This window comes from Corvus hawaiiensis, chromosome 1 (genome assembly GCF_020740725.1).
Source record: "Corvus hawaiiensis isolate bCorHaw1 chromosome 1, bCorHaw1.pri.cur, whole genome shotgun sequence".
Classification (NCBI taxonomy): domain Eukaryota; kingdom Metazoa; phylum Chordata; class Aves; order Passeriformes; family Corvidae; genus Corvus; species Corvus hawaiiensis.
Genome location: NC_063213.1, coordinates 4496864 through 4512842, shown reverse-complemented (window position 1 = coordinate 4512842; position 15979 = coordinate 4496864). Strand labels below are relative to the sequence as shown.

The following is a 15979-nucleotide window of genomic DNA, read 5'->3' as shown; positions in this document are numbered from 1 at the left end:
CGGTAAAAGAAGAGAGGAGCCAAAACTTTGGCTCATGCCCAAGGAAAACATTGCTGTCGGCTTGCAATGCTTAGAAGACAACATGTCTCTTTATCATATCAGAAATAATGAAAAAACCCCAGTTTATAAATCTTCCCTGTTTGCCTTCTCCTTTATTTGGACGAGGACAAACAGTGCAGTTGGCTTTGTTTTTGTTTGCAGTCAGGCTTCCCCCACAGTGTCTTGGTTGACATTAAGCTGGGCCAAGTCTGGCAATGCTGACATCCTCTTGCAGCTTACTCAGAGCTTCGAGACAGCCACCCACGTGCACTGCCACGCCAAGAACCTCATCAAAAGGGTGTGCAAAAAAGGGGTGCCCTGCTGCCTGCAAAAGGGGTATTTCCCATTGGCAAGGAAGGCTGGCTTCCACTACAGACACCTCTGCAACATAACATTAAGATTTGAACCTCTTGATTTAACAGTGAGGAAAGAAATGTGGGTTTAACAGCAAGAGAGTCTCTGCCAGCTTTCAATTTGTATTGATGTGAAGGGTGTGAGGTGTCCAACACTGGCTGCAAGAGCCGCACAACAGACTCTGCACCCACATAGCTGTTGGATGTGGTGATCCAGGCAGCAAGAGTGGGCAGGAAAAACAGATGTCCATAAGGGATGGGCAGTTTGCTCAGGCCCAGAACACAGATTTGTAACCAACACTGTACCCTTGTGGCTGGAGGTTGGTTTTATTTCCTTTGCGCTCTTGTAGGAGAGTACAAATCCTGTTGCACACTCGAGGCAGTGCTTCCTAAAACAGTGCTGATCACATCCACCCTGGATTCTACCCTGAGAAAAGAGGGTAGGGGTTTTTTTCACTTATACAGTTGCTTCTCTTCAGATTCTGCAAGTACATCTGCCTAGTCCCTGCTTCTGTGAGACCTTATGAAATCATCCTCTGAAAATAAATGTAACAGGGGTGTTTAGGAAAGGCAGTGTGGGCAGGAGTTACTTTGTTCTAAAGTTAGAAACCAGGGGACCTGGCACTGGGAACTGTAGGCCTGCCAGTCTCCTTGCCTGGATTTTCCATTCAGATGAACACAGTCAATGAGAACAAAAGCTTTCTTTTTTTCCCCGCTGACACCTGTCTCTTTACTCCAATATGGTGTTCCAGCTTTCCATTCCCCCTTTGGGAAGCAGGGAAGCTTTGCCTGCTTGCAATAGCATCAATCTCTATGCCAATATGGAGGGAACAAGCTGTCCACTGTCATTTTTGTTCTTTGAAGTATCCTGCAAGAACCAGCTTCTTTCCTAGAGTCCTGAAGTTAGGCAATTCATGGTTCTTGGGAAGAAGCCTGTGAGCTTTGATGAATTTACACAGGGGACCTGTAATAAAATAATGGAATATCAATGTGAACAGCAGCATGTGAGCCCTTTGTTTCTCAGAGAAAACCTCCTGGGATACCAGGTCATGGACAGACTCCAACTCCCAAGTCAATAATCATTCAGCAGTCCTTTTCCCCTGGCTGCTTTGGGTGTTCTTTTTCACTCATTAAAGCCATTTAAGGTCTCGTTTATTCCTGGTGTTGAGTGTGACAAAACTGCCTGTCGTACCCATCCTGGATAACAGGGTCAGAGGATTGCACCTGCAGTAAGATTGCCTTTTATGTCTTTTGCCGAACAAATCTCTTAGAAATATAGCCAATTTTGTGACATTTCTCCTTTCCGCTCCTTCCCTCCCCTCCCATGTTCACAAGCACCTGTGTCCAATTTCATTCACTAAGTGTACCCACCATCTTAATTCAGATGGTGTTTCACCTGTCAAAAGCACAAATTGGCCTGAAAATTTTCCTTTTACATTTCAGAAGCAAATCCCAACTGTTGCTCCTTCCAAGTCTCTGCGAGAACGACGCTTTTGCATTTAGCTTGTCATGCATGAAAAGTCTGACATCGTTATCTGATGTTTTACTGATTCTCCCTCTGAGCCCTTCACAGAATCCTGAATCATGTCATCGTTAGCTGTTTTCATAAAAGCATAAAAACTCCAGGATCAACACAGAGTGCAGCTCTGCTCAGGGACAGACCAGAGATTCTGTTACCAGTCCTGTTATATCCAAGCGTGTGCTCTAATGGCTCTTTGGCTATGACAAGCACACTTTGTGTAGCACGATAAATCCTGTCCCCCAAACACCTCTCTCCTTTCATGCATATCTGATACTGCACCTAGATCTATCTTTCAGCTCTTTGAACCATTACTTACAGCAACAACCTGCATTTAATGCCAATTCCCCTCCAGAGACAATGCTTTAATGTTTTGACTGCAAAAGGCTTGGCCCTCTCTTCCCTGGTGGAAGCAGGACATAGCCCTGCTCCAAGGGTTCAGTTCTCTGCCTGCAGAAATGCAGTCACTCTTTTTACATGTCAGAGGCTTTCCCCTGGTGTCATTTGTCATTCTGGTTTGGAGGGGTCTTGCCGTCAGAGACAGTGCAGGGACTGTCTGGCCTTGGTTCTGCTATGATTGTCCTTGTAGGAAAACATAGAGACCGACTGCTCTTTGTAGTTCAGCTTGTGACCACTATTCATTAAATCTGTCATTTCCTCTTCTGCCTTTCAGCGGTGTTTCCTCCATCAGGAACCTAATGACCCTCTGCAAGCTCTCATCCACCTACAATTACTGGACCAGTGTAAGCTTTGCCAATTGGTTTAAATAGTGTTTAGTCTCTGGTGTCAGCTGCTGCTTATGGCTGGCACACAGGTTTGCAACACACTCTCACCTGGCTTTTATTGCACCCTCAAAATACTGGGAAAAAATATCTACCCAGGCAAAGGATCAGACATGCACCACTGCAACTGAAGTAGTTAATATCAGTTGAGTGTACTCACATCCTTGGCTGATGGAATTCAACAGAGCTAACCAAGGATTTACTTCAACCCTCAGCTGGCAAAAAAAAAAATCTCTGTTCAAGAGGCTTTTAAAGTGAAAAAAAAAGCAGATGTGATTTGTGGTCACAACTAGACCTCGGAACATGATGTGTGCATTGTGTTCTCCATGCTTCTCCCTGTGTTCTTGGAAGGGATCATTTCAACCCTCTGCCTACAGCAGAATTTATTCTGCTGTAAAATGGATGTAACATCACTTCCCTCTTGCACAGGGCAGTTTGAGTGGTGACTGCCTTCATATCAGACACCCAGCTCTAATGGTGCTATTGAAAGCTATTTTCTAGAATATTCTAGAAAATAATATATAGAGAGCGTTACAGTCAAATCATCTTAGATATTTAAAAACATCCAAATGTTCCTGTCCACTGGGTTAAGAATCAATGGTCACCAGGCTGTTTCAGACACGCAGGCTGTGACACAAGGACAAGGACTGCAGTTCTGTGTGTCTGCCCAGCTCAGTGGGATGCCTACAGCAGATATGGGCACTGTCAGGGACAGAGGAAGATGTTACAGCCCTGCCAGAGGTGCTGAGGAACAGCTGTCATACACGCCCTTTTTTTCTTCACATCCCCACTGGACAGAGGGTTCATGCTGAGTTTTGTTTAAAGGGGCAGTAGTTCAGTAGACAATATTTCTGGGAATCATATGAACACTTTCACAGGGTAATTGTTATTAGAAGGAAATGTCATTTTAAGGTGTCACACCTATTAGAATTTTCTCTTGGAGACAAACCCCAAGGGGATCACGGTCCTTCAGCCATCTCCTCCTTGCCCTGCAGAAAGTGAGGCTCTTTGCTGGAAATGGGAAGAACCAACATTGACCAGGGATGTGAAACACTGGCCTGCAGGCTTGGTATGGAGAGCTTAGTGCTGCTCCTGCAGATGACACTGGCATCATGGTTTGGCCAAGGAGAATGGCAAAGGAATGGAAACCAGAAAAAGAGTTGAAAAAAAAGCCTCCACTCTCTCCACTCCTGTAGTCCCCACCAAACTACACCTAAAATAGCTTTTGTCTGTTGCTATTTAGCCATTTAGGTCAGACCTACCAGCTGCATGAACTTGCCTCTATTGTACTATTGCAGTTGGACTGTTGCCATCCTCCCCCCATGGGCTTTCTACAGATCTATATTTCAAAGTTATGGCTCTCGCAAAGCTTTGCTCTGTGAGTTCAGACAAGCTAAAAAAAAAATTAGTCATGTTTCCTCTAGTCCTGCTGCTTTACTAGGCTTCCTATTTGCAATCAAATTATTTTTAATTTTGACCACGTTCCTATTGTTTGCCAGGAAGATAATCATCTTATCTTGCTGCCGGGATATTTTTCTCCTTTCTCATGTAGTTTCAGATGGATTAAATAAATACCCCTTACACAAAGCACACCAAGCTGGGCAAAAGGGCATTTCACCATTGCTGCCTGATCTGAAATTTAGGAAATGTCTCTCTTTTGGGGGGGGAAAAAAAAAGTTTGGAAGGACCCAGACATGCCATAATAGCAGCTGTGCTAATTGTATGCTCTCAGCTAATTTTTATCCATCTCAGAGTGGCTTTATGGAAATGTGTGGGTGAAGTTCAAAGTTAGTGAGGGACACTGGCTTGGTTTGCCAGTGCCAACAAGGGCCACAGGTACAGTCATCTTGAGCTTTTGGTAAGGGAGAAGCCAAAAAATATCTGAGTGGTCCTCTGGGACCTTTCTGCTCCTTCTTCCCAGGTGAAGCTGTATTAGCTCCATGCAGGAACAGGGAATCCCCCACTGTGCCATCTGTGCACCTAAGGAGAAGGTTTTTTACAGGACCACCAGTGGGTGCTTTTCTCCCCCTCTACCTGTCTGGAGACCCCATCAAAGGGACTGAAATGGGACCGAGTCAGTTCACTGCCTTTTGAGGTCTGACTTGGAGTCCTTTACAAGGGAAGGATTTATACCCAGCAAAGGCCAGCAACCAGCTCGGAGCAAACAGACTGGGGAAGATCAGGCACCCTCAGACCTTCCCAGTGCTTCCAGTATCCCCTCCCTGGAGGAACTGGTTTGTAAACACGCGAGCGGCGGGCGCGCAATGGAAAGTTGTGTGGACGAGTGGCACGGCTCGAACCCAAAGTGCTCTGCTTTGTGTTTTGCAACCTTCACCCACATCCACTTTCCTCCTGCTGGATGCTGAGTGCTTTACCTCCAGCTTGCTAATTATCGGAGCGCCACCGCTTGTGTTTCACCGCAGATGAGGAAATGAGGACATATGGCTTTTGTGATAAGAGATTTATGTGCGCTGTCTGTGCAGCAGCGCTGCAACTTTCTATACAAGTCCATTTATAAAACAAAACGTGTAAACAGCCAGGTTTTGATTGTTTCGGTGATTTCTTCCCCCCCCCCGCCGCCCCGTGACAGATGTAAAGGAAAAACTGGAGGTTTCCACTTGATGTGTGCAGATAACTGTGTGGCAAATGGGAGAGATCCCACTTGCAGTAAATCACTCAATACTTCCTTTGATTTCTGTCACCTAAAATCCAGCTCCATGTGGGTAAATGCAAAGAAATACAAAGAAACTGGGGCTCGATGGCTGCACATACATGATCCCCTTTCAGCTGTAGGAGTACAAATATTCCTGAAAAGCTCCTGGCAGGAGTTTCTTTGACAAGAGAACAGTAAATAGTGCAAGATACCAATTGAAAAGGCAGCCAAAATCCAGTGATTACAATGGGTGGCTTCGACTACACCCCTGTAGATTGGTTATCTTTCGAATCAAGAGACAGATTAGAGAAATAGGGTCATATTCTCAAGGAACAAAATCCTATTATCAGTGGGGACAAAGAGTGGGGCAGGCTGGACACACATACCTAAATCCATGAGTGGACCATGCTCTTTCAGTCCTTCTCTTATCCCTTACACTCTACTCAAGAAAAGCCAGTTGCAGGGTGGAGAATCTTGGTTCTTTTCAGGGAAAGTCTCAAGGTTTTCTCTGTGGTTTCTGGGGAGGTGAGATGGAAACACAGGATGTCCCTTGCAATTTTTGGCTTTCTTGCAGTCTCAGCTGCAAAATGCCACAAGGACAGTATTTCTTGTGTGATTTTCCACAATATTCTGGTGCCAGATGAACCCATAAATATTCTGAGATAGTCCTGACCTTGCCTGAGAAAGTTTATATTGAACCTGCTTGCAGATAAGCAGTGTAACTGTCCAGGGCTTGCAGCTTCACGCTTTTCACCAGTGTGACAGAGTCACCTGGCAAATACAGCTTGGTTTGGTTGACACAAGTTCCAAGCACGACACACATGTGAAAAAGCTTCACAGAAAAATGATGTTTCCTTAACAACTCACCCAGAAATCAGACCCTCTTCACTTTCACTCTGTCCTTTTTGGAGAGGTTTTTCCCTCTGTTCAGGCAGAGAAGGTGAGTCATGGAACAGACACAGTGTGGAAATTTACATTCAGCTATGAAAGTGCATGTTATGACTACCAGGAAAAGAAAATCATCCACACAACTCACTCTCAGTGTAAGTCACACCCAGCTCCGAAGAAATATGAGTTTAAACCTGTACTTTTTGGTTGATTGACACTCCTGGCTGCTGCAAGATGCTTCCTCTCTGTGTCACACTTAGCCTTCAGCCTTGGCTTTGTAAGAACTGAAATATCTCTCCAGCCAGCTGTGTCCAACCAGGTGGATGGACACAAACGCTGCCTCTGAGAGGGCTGGGGAACACCCCTTTGCTCTGACCCCTTGGTGGGGCAACTTCCCAAGCCCCCAAGATGGGGTGTTGCAGTATTCCCAAGTGTTTGATGGGTGGCAGTGCATGGAGAGTGACTCCCTGCCTCTTGGGTTTTCAGGCCCTGAACCCTCTCCTCCAAGACAGGGACTGAGCATTTTATCTTCCAGTGCAAGACTCGCCCTTTCCTTCTAAAATACGGTGCCTGCTGCTGCCACCTACCTTTTGTGCTGGAGTGGATCCTAGAAATACTCCATACACCAAGTCTGGGAAGGAGCCCAGGATTTCCTCCTCATCCCAAAAGCTAAACCCAAGATACAAACTGCGAGGTGAATTTGTTGTGTGGGCGGGAGGCTTTATCTGAAAAACATTTCTTGCCATGGAAGAGGAGAGGTTTCAAAACCCATCGAGAGATCACTTCTTGCTCTTGCCTGGTTGTGAGGTGTATAGAGTACTTCATAGAGTAGATTTTGGCATCTGCCCTGCAGAGCAGGTGGTCATGTCAGCCAGGGTGCATTTCATGCAACAGGAGATGCAGAGGAAGGTGGCGGGGAAGTGCATGGCCCCACAGCAACTGAGATCTGAACCCGACTCTTGCCCTTCTCAACTACTCCACGACACTGTGATTGCAAAACAGAAGCAGAGGTAGAGATGAAATGGCATCCCCAAATGTTCCTCCCCAGAAAGCCTCTGCATACCTTCAGGCATGTTCTTGGAGGAGCAGAAAACCCTTAAGAATGCTGACAAATGTGTGGTTTGTGCCAGGTTTGTCTATCAGGCAGCCCCCAGATCACTCAGAACACGTGGGAAATATTTAAGGTAAATAAATGTGGCTTTTCTATGGGTCCTAACAGAAAGAGGGATATAGGATATCTCTAATTCTCCTTTTCCACCTGCTTTTCTGCAGCAAACAGCAGACCTGCAACTAATTTTCGGTGAGGAGGAGCTGCAGCCGATGCAGATCTGCCAAGCCCGGGTGCTGCCATGCAGAGGTTTTAGCATCACAGGCTTGGATTTATGTGCTGACATCTCTTCCAAGCCCATCCCCAGCTCCAGCCTTCACATCAGGAGCAGCTCACAATCTCTGAGTAAGTAATTGGTTCCTTTTCTTTACCCCGAGATGGCATCACTCCTGCATGCACAGTTTAGAAACTAAGTATAGGAATGATTTCACCCACCATTCTCAGCCATCTTGATGGGAGTGAAAGCCTGGCAGACAACAGCTCTGTGCTGCTGTTCAGGACAGGAAGCAAGAAAGGATATTATATCCAACAGAAGGCATGGGAGAATTTCAGGTTAGATGGAGCATACTTAGTCACAGAAGAATTGGGTCAGTGCTCTGGGACCTGTGTTCACTTCCTGCAGGAACCCTAACACAGCCCAAAATAGTAGCAGTTAGGTAAAAGCCAAATATCTTCTCATTTTTCTCCCCACAGCAAATACTAATGCTTACGTCATTAAAGGAGAAGCATAAATAGAACAAGCCTGGGGCTGTGATTTGCAAAGTTCTTGGTCTGTGGATGAACCATCAGCTTTTCTTATAGCTCACTATTACCCACTTGTGCCATCAAACTGTTCACTGAAGATGCTATCAGGATGAAATAGGCCTTCATATCTACCCATATTTATACCAGTCAGCTAAGAATCAGAGCACCCATCTATAGGTTCTGTGTGTGATGTGGTTTTCATCTCCCTGACTGGGACAGCATGGGACAGCATGCACCAAAGAAAGTGTCCTAGTGGCAGTTTGGACAGCATTTTGGAAAAGAAGGGAGAGTTTGGCTCTGTGGGTACAAGGTGTGCCACACTTGTTCTCCTCAGGCACACAGAACAGCCCACGCCTGTTTAATTTCACCGTACGGAGCCATGTACAGCCACTGCCTGCAACACTTGGATTCGCCACTGCTCTCCACCGTGCCCTCTCCACCAGGTGCTCACTCCTCTCCAGAAACTGGCAGCCAACACTTGTAGAACACCTGAAACTCTGCACAGTTTCCACACACCTCTGCCCATCCTTCTGCCAGGCTTGGTAAATGTTTCCAAGAGCGACTCAAGCTGGCAGAATCCGGGGGCAGGTCCTTAGCACACCCCTCAGCAGAGAGCTGTTAACATCAGTGGAAACAGCCTTGACACTCATGAGGATCCTTATATTGTTCAGGGACACCCTAGAATTGAAATCCCCCTAGCAGGATTCCTGGGACACCAAAGACATTCAGGAAAGAAGAGATGCTTGGAAGAATTACGGCTTTCAGCTGTAACTGGTGTGTGCAGAATCAATTCCCATTAAAACCAGGTGGTTTTAAAGGAACTGCTTGTCGCTTTAGTGCCTTGTAATACTTGAACCTCAAGTCCTGGTGTCCTGTTCCGGGTTCCCAAGGTAAACACGTGTGATTTATTTCAGAAAGGCATCTGCAGCACAGGAATTCATTACATACATCCCTGATGGGCAGCAGCCAACTTTTCAAATGTGCCAAGTTACCAGAATTTTATTAAAAGCTTTTAAGAGTTAGAGGGAAGGTGCAGAGAAAAGCAACCTCCTTCCCAAAGCCAGGTGGCTTAGGCTCGACTCACACTGCTTCCCGAATGGATGAGGCAAGCTGGAGTCAGAGGTTCCTTCCAGCAACAGCTTGGTCCCCCTGGATGTATCTCTGTAAGCTGCATAAATATTCTGGGGAGGGGGAGGGAGAGAGAAAAGAGTGAAACCTATTCAATTACATCAAGATCACGACTGGCCATAGTAAAATCATTTATGGAGTGAGGGAACCCGGAGCGGTTTGGGCTGGAGCCATCTGCAGTTATTTGGTATATACAGAATCGGTTTCTATGGATTTTATTATTAGGTCACGCGATTGTATACGAGGATGTGAGATGTGAATCTCTCAGGAGGGGTCCCTGGTTGGGGTTTCTATTGCCTTTATAGGAGTTGCAGCAGCAACTCCTTAAAACTTGAGGGGAATGGGGATGGTTTTAGGATCCAGCCCATTTTTTTTCTCCCCCACCAAAATCTTGAATTGACTTTGTTCCTCTTCCTCTCCACAACACATTTACTAAATGGGGAAACAAGGAAATAATCAGTGAAATATTCTTACTTACTTTTTCCATTGTCTGCATGAATTTTCTCTCTTTCCCACCAGTCTGAGGGATATCTGGTACATAACTCAGCTCCCACTTCCATCTGCTTCTCAGCCTCTTGTTGGCCCTTTTTAGGGGTAATTTTGCTTCTATGCCATTGTTGGCTCCTTCCATACAGAGAGTCAAGCCCAAAGGAACTTGGACACACAACAGAGACTTGGGGCAGTGGGTGTAGATCAGAACAGCCCAGAGGCTTCTCTACCTCCCCAGGGAGCTGCCCAGGGAGCCTAAGCTGTTCTGGAGAGCTGTGACTCAGGAACAGTCTAAAGCCCTTTGGTCTTAACTATGGCTCGATTTTACTTTAATTGCCCCGAAGAGGCAAACCCAAACCAAGTTATCAGAGCAATTCCTTCACATCCCAGCGGTGTGGAGAAAGCTGGGCCCTGCAGAAAGCTACCCTGCTGCAGCAAGATTCCACCACCTTCACCAGCATTCCAGCTGATGAAGCCTCATCCCAGAATAAGGGAGTTTCAGCCCTGTATCTCATCAACTCCTGTTTTTTTTGTGACAGCCTTAGGTAGGACAGCTCACTTCTAGCCCCCTCTTCCAGAAGGTAGGAGATGTTCAGGCTGAAGCGCAGAGGTCACATTCCATCCTTCTTGAAGGCACAGCCGGGGGGACCCCACGGTGTCAGGCCGGGGCTGATATGACCTGCAGGAGCACGGGAAGCTGCACCTGGACCGAGCGGGGCTGAGGGATGGGGCATCATCCGGGGTGCGAGTCCGCCCGGGGGTCGGAGCTGCCCCGAGTGTCGGAGCCGACCGGGGATCGGAACCGCCCCAGGGATCGGAGCTGCCCCGAGCGTCGGAACTGCCCCACGGCTGCCCCGCGGGTCGGAGTCTCACCGGAGCTGATCCGACCTGCAGGGCCAGGGAAGCCCCACCGGGACCGAGCAGGGCTGCGGGACGGGGCATCATCCGGGATGCGAATCCGCCCGGGGGACGGATCTTGCCCGGGGATCGGAACCACCCCGAGGTCCAGAGCTGTCCGAGAGGTCGGAGCCATCCCGGGCTTCGGAGCTGCCCCGGGGCTCGGAACTGCCCCGGGGCTCGGAACTGCCCCAGGGTTTCGGAGCCGCCCCGGGGCTCGGAGCTGCCCCAGGGTTTCGGAGCCGCCCCGGGGCTCGGAGCTGCCCCGGTGTCGCCCCCCAGAGGCGGGGCACGGTCCGGCCCCGCGGTCGCTCCGCTGGGTCGGTCGCAGCCGGAGCCGGTCCGCCCCCGTCCCCATCCCCGTCCCATTGGCCGCGGCGGCTCCGCGCGTCACCGCTTCCTCCCGCTTTTGTGCGCCGCCCCAGCCGAGCTGCAGCCGAGCGGTGCCGAGCGGAGCTGAGCTGCTCGGAGCCGCGCCAGCCGCTGGGACCGAGGTGGTGACACCAGCCCCGGGTGGCCGCGCATGCCCCTCCGCGGGTGACCCCGGTAAGTCCGTCCTCACCCCCCCTTTCCGCGCGCGCTGGGTCCTTGCCTCCGTGAATAGTTTCGTTCTTCTAATTATTTTACTGTCTGCAGTGGTGACCGAGAGTTTTGCAGCCTGGTCTGGCTTCCGTAGCTTTTTTTCCCTTCCTTTCTGGTCTTGCAAGTGGGAGCTTGGCCCTCCGGCTGTGTTTGGGGAGTCGTGGGGGGCGAGCGGGGGCTGGAGCGGCTCCCCAGGAGGACGGCGCGGGTTGTCGTGTCCGTGGGTGCGGAGCGGACTGAGGGACTGACCTTCCCCGGGGCTCCCCGCACACCCCCGCCTTGTGCTGGTGCTCTCGGGTCGCTGTTTTCCCCAGGTTGTCGCCTGGGTCCCTGTCCCCGCTGCAGCTGCTGACAGCGAGCGCCAGGATTAGACTCCAATACCCGTTTTGGGATGCAATAAAGTCTGGAGCCAGCGGCTTCTGGATGTGGTCACTTGGGTCCTGGTTCCCTGGAAAGGGAGGTGCGGGGCTACTTGGCCATCCCTCGCTCTCCTGCAGAGCTCCCCCTGCACCGTCTGTCCGGAGCGGTGAGGATGGGATGAGCGCGGGGAGGAAGGCTCCGCGGCGGGCATGGCCCCGAAGCTCGTACCTGCGTGGTGCGAGTGGCCGGCGGAGCTGGGGAAGCTGGACTTCCACCTGGACGGAGCGAGCGGCTGCCGTGGGGCTGTGCCATGAGTCGGGATGATGCTCAGGAAGGATTTGCGCTGCCGGCACCAAACCTCTGCCCTCCACGGCTGTGCGGGGAGGAGCGGAGCAGAGGTGGGAGCCGTGGACCAGCTGGGCAGGTCGTGCACGGTGGCCAAGTCCAGCTCATGCTGGCCCTGATACAGCTGGGAGAGAGGCTTGTCCCTCGGCTGCTGCTTTTAACCTCCTCTTCAATTCCTGTCTTGTAATCCAGTGGTTTTTGGGAGTGGACCTGCTCCTGGTTCAGGGAAGGGTCTTGCAAGTGTTGCTGGTGCGTGAACCAAAAACACGGGGCTCACTTGGGCTTTGGAGGCTTGGGATTTGTGCAGGCTTTAAGTGATCCCAGGGATTTCCAGGGTCAAGCTCTTTCACTTCTTTGGTGAGAAAGTGGTTTTGGGGGAATTTCTATGCCACCATACAAATTTATTTCCAGCCCGGTGCATGCAGTTTGATGTATGCAGGATTTGTGCATGCAGCGCAGCTCTTGGAAAGCAGTTCCTCAGGTGTGCATGAGATAGATCAATTGCATTTGGGGGTTTGCTGTGACTACCTCTGTCTTGATACCTGTGTCAGATTGTCCAATTTCCAGAACCCCTAATTCGACATTAGTTATAAACAGGGGTTCAAGGATTCCCAGGGCTCCTGCAGATCACAACAGACCTCCACGGCTGGGCACAGCCTTTGCCCTGAGAAGGTTTTGCAGCTTGTAAAAGCTCCTCTGTTGAGGCAGGACGTAAGGCTGCATGGGCTGCCAGCCTGGTGGGATGTGGATGTAAAGAACCTTTTTATACCTTCCTCGTGTGAACGGGTTTTGGTGCCACAACTTTTTCCATGGGTCCTTAACCTCCACCAGAAACGCACAGCTCTGCCCTGTCAATGTGTGCTGATGGGCAATGCATTTATTTTTTTGGAGGCTGTCAGAGCCTGTGAGGGAAGTGTGCTCATGCAGAGAGATGTGGTCTGGGTTTTCACCCAGACGAAGCGACTCCGACGTGAAGAGCCAGCAACTGTGGCGGCCAGAGGAGCGGCTCCATCCCGTCCGGAACGTTCCCATTGCTTGCTGATGCTTCGTGATTTTAGCCTGCAGCTTGGACTTGATGCTTTGTGAATTTTCCCATTGGGAAGACGCCGGCGAGGCTCACACGGTGTGTCTGGCTCCCTGGCAGAGCCGTGGGATGGAGTGCTGCAGCATGGAAAGTGATGTGCTTCCAGCCCTGCTCTCCCCAGATGGACGTGGGAACGAGTGCGAGAGCTGGCAGGATCTTCTGTTCTGGTGGATCTGGCCCTGCTGTTGGAGACCTGCTGGTCGAGGCTAGAGGGAAGTGACTCAGGGTTTGCTGTTAGAAGGGATATCTTTTATTAGACTGCTTGGGGAAGGCAGGCTGGCTTTGGAGTGCACAAGCCTGTCTACACGTAGAAGAAAAGAGGGAGTGATTGCTCAGAGTCTGCCTTGGCTCTCCAGACTGAGGGATTCAACTGAAAGAAAAGGGGAAGCAAAAAAGACAGGTTCAACTACAGCTTAACCTGTGCAGTTCATCTGGCCTAAGGAAGCACATTTCATCTCTCTACAAACCTCTGGACTCTTTAGATCCTGAGATGCAGCACAGGACAGGAACGTGCATCCCATGTGCCAGCCTTTCAAGGGAGGTGGCCAAGCCCTTTCCAATCTGGCTTCCGCAGTGAGGAGCTGTGGGAGACAGGGGTGGTGCTCGCTGATGCCTGACGGTAGCAGGAGGCTGCTGGGCTCTGTCCCTTCCACTCCCCTCTTTGCAGAGAGCACAGGCCAAGCACAGTGTGCACAGAAATGTGCAGAATGTCAGCTGTGCGCTGGGGAGATGGAAAACGCAGTGTGGAGCCATGAGAAGTGGAATATGGATTTAAACTTTTTTATTTTTTATTGTTTCCTCAGACACTTTTTAGAAAAGCTGTAAATGGCCCACTGATACTGAACCTGGAAGATTCAGTCTCCAGACTTTATTTATTTACCTATTTAAGCTCCTCAAGGGGAAATGGGTGACCAGGTGTTTTGATGACTCCCTCCAAGGAGCAGTTCCCCTTCCCCACAGGCCAGGGCAGTTCAGCATTTCTTTCTGGCACCTTTTCTGCCTTTGCAGAGTGCAGTGTGAGATGTAGAGGTGGTGAATATCATCTCAGTTGTGCCTGAACCACGCTGTCTCCACAGGCTTGCCCCATATCCTGCATGGCATGAACCTTCATCTGATGTGGTCAGTGCTGTGGTGAGCATCAGACAGGCAAGATGAGGGGCTTTCTGTCTGTGAAGGTGTGGGTGAGCACGCAGGAGTGTGGCTATGTGGGCATTTTTGTTTGTTTTCTGTCTGTCCCTGAAGTTCTGATCTGGTCTAGCCAAGTAATCTTCCCATCAGTCACTAAAATGCTGCTGGTGCCCAAATCGAAAGGGTGGTCAGCCATTGGAACAGGCTGCCCAGGGAAGTGGTGGAATCACCATCCCTGGAAGTGTTCAGAAGCCGTGTGGATGTGGCACTTGGGGACACGGTTTAGTGGTGGGCTTGGCAGTGCTGGGTTAATGATTGGACTCAAGGATGTCAGAGGTCTTTTCCAGCCTTAACGAATCTGTGATCCAGTCAGTCTGTCTCAGTTCACCTTTAATAACACAAGAAATTAAAAGCTAAGACCTCCTTTAAAAATCAATGCCTTGCTCCTCAAAGCCCCTGGGGAGCTGCTCCCTGCAGCAGACCTGTTGTGTGGGCGTGAGGAGCACGGGAAGAATGCTGTAGTGGGGCTGCAGGCGGGGGGTACCTGGCTTTGTTTTGGCACTGGGGATGTTGCTCCAGGAGCTTCCCCTGGAACCACAGGGCTTGGGGCCAGGCTGAGACCAGGATGGTGGAAGAAGCAGCATCGGCCTGGCCCGTGATGGGGACCCTTGCAGCTCTACAGCCCTGTCTCTGTGACCAGGGGTAGGGACACACCGTTGCGCGTCATCGCTGTGTCTGGTCTCAGGTGCCAGCTTCTGTTCCCAGGGCACTTGGAATGTCTGTGAAGGGACCCAGAGGGTCTGACCTGTATTTCTGAGGCTGTTAGAGGTCAAAGGTGAAAGATGTACCTGTGCCCTCAAAAAGAGGGGGTTCAACTCCCAAATGCATTCCCCAAGCAGCTTTTTTCTATGCTGGAAGATCCTAATATAAATGTCAGTGGAGACCAAGTGGCTCAGAATTTGATGAGAATCTGTGGTTGGTTCTGCTCTCCTGCGTTAAACCCCAGGCTGGCCACCATTTTATGCAGAACTAATTGTCACTTCTGTGAGAGCTCCTCTGATTTTATTCTCTCCACTCTGGGAAATGATTTGGTGCAGCCCAGGGAGAACGAGCTGTAACAGCAATGAACCAGGGTGGAGCTGAGCCAGGGTTTGGCTCAGAAGCTGCCTGGAACAAAGTCCGGCTGGCAGAGCGTGCCGTGCCCGGTGGCTCGGGCCAGATCCTGGAAGGAGCTGGCCAAGCTCCTGTGTGGGCTGCTGTGTAAACAGCATGTGTTCAGGCCAGGTCCTGGGGGGGTGGGAGGATGGGTCAAGTGTTCAGGTAGTGATTAAACATGAAATTCCTTGAAAAAAATATCCCTAGGTGGGTGGATTAGAGGCGCTCTGCAGTACTACTGTGGCCAGGAACTTTCGTGCTAAAGTGACAGAAAGTCATCTGATTGATAGCTGGGTGATTCAGAGGGAGAAAAAGACTTTGCACAGTTGCTTTGAGAAAGTAATTTGTGAGATAAGAAGTCTTTGTGATGGAGGTAGGAACGTCTTAAATCCATCAGTGCTGAAGGGTGCGGTGTGGCCCCTGCAATGCTTTGAGTGCTCCTGTGCTGTTTGGGCTCTCTTGGTGTGGTTGAGTTTGTCTTGTCCATGTGCAAGTGTGTTGTGCACAGTGGCTTTAAGGTGCTCCCAAATCCCCAGGGGAATATTGAAAACTTTGCACATGACTGTCCTTAGCACAAATGTGTGTGTGAGAGTGAACCCCGTGTGGAACCGGCGCAGAGGGTCAGAGGAAGATGCTGCTGCTTTGGCACATCCGTTGAGGTCTGTCCTTGCTGAGGTTGTCCTTGTCCTTCAGTCCTCAAGTGGTCAGGCAGCTGGACTAGATGA

General features: G+C 50.0%; 1 protein-coding gene across 3 annotated transcripts in view; it reads left to right on the top strand.

Annotated features, from left to right (window-relative positions):
* The first annotated feature begins 11063 nt into the window (after nt 1–11063).
* The window catches only part of LOC125331517 (mitogen-activated protein kinase kinase kinase 3-like), a 75961-nt gene continuing 71045 nt past the window's right edge, over nt 11064–15979 (top strand). For all 3 annotated transcript variants that reach the window (XM_048315723.1, XM_048315963.1, XM_048315642.1), the window contains exon 1: nt 11064–11146. The gene's annotated coding sequence lies outside the window, so the exon portion shown is untranslated. The remainder of the gene's footprint in view (nt 11147–15979) is intronic.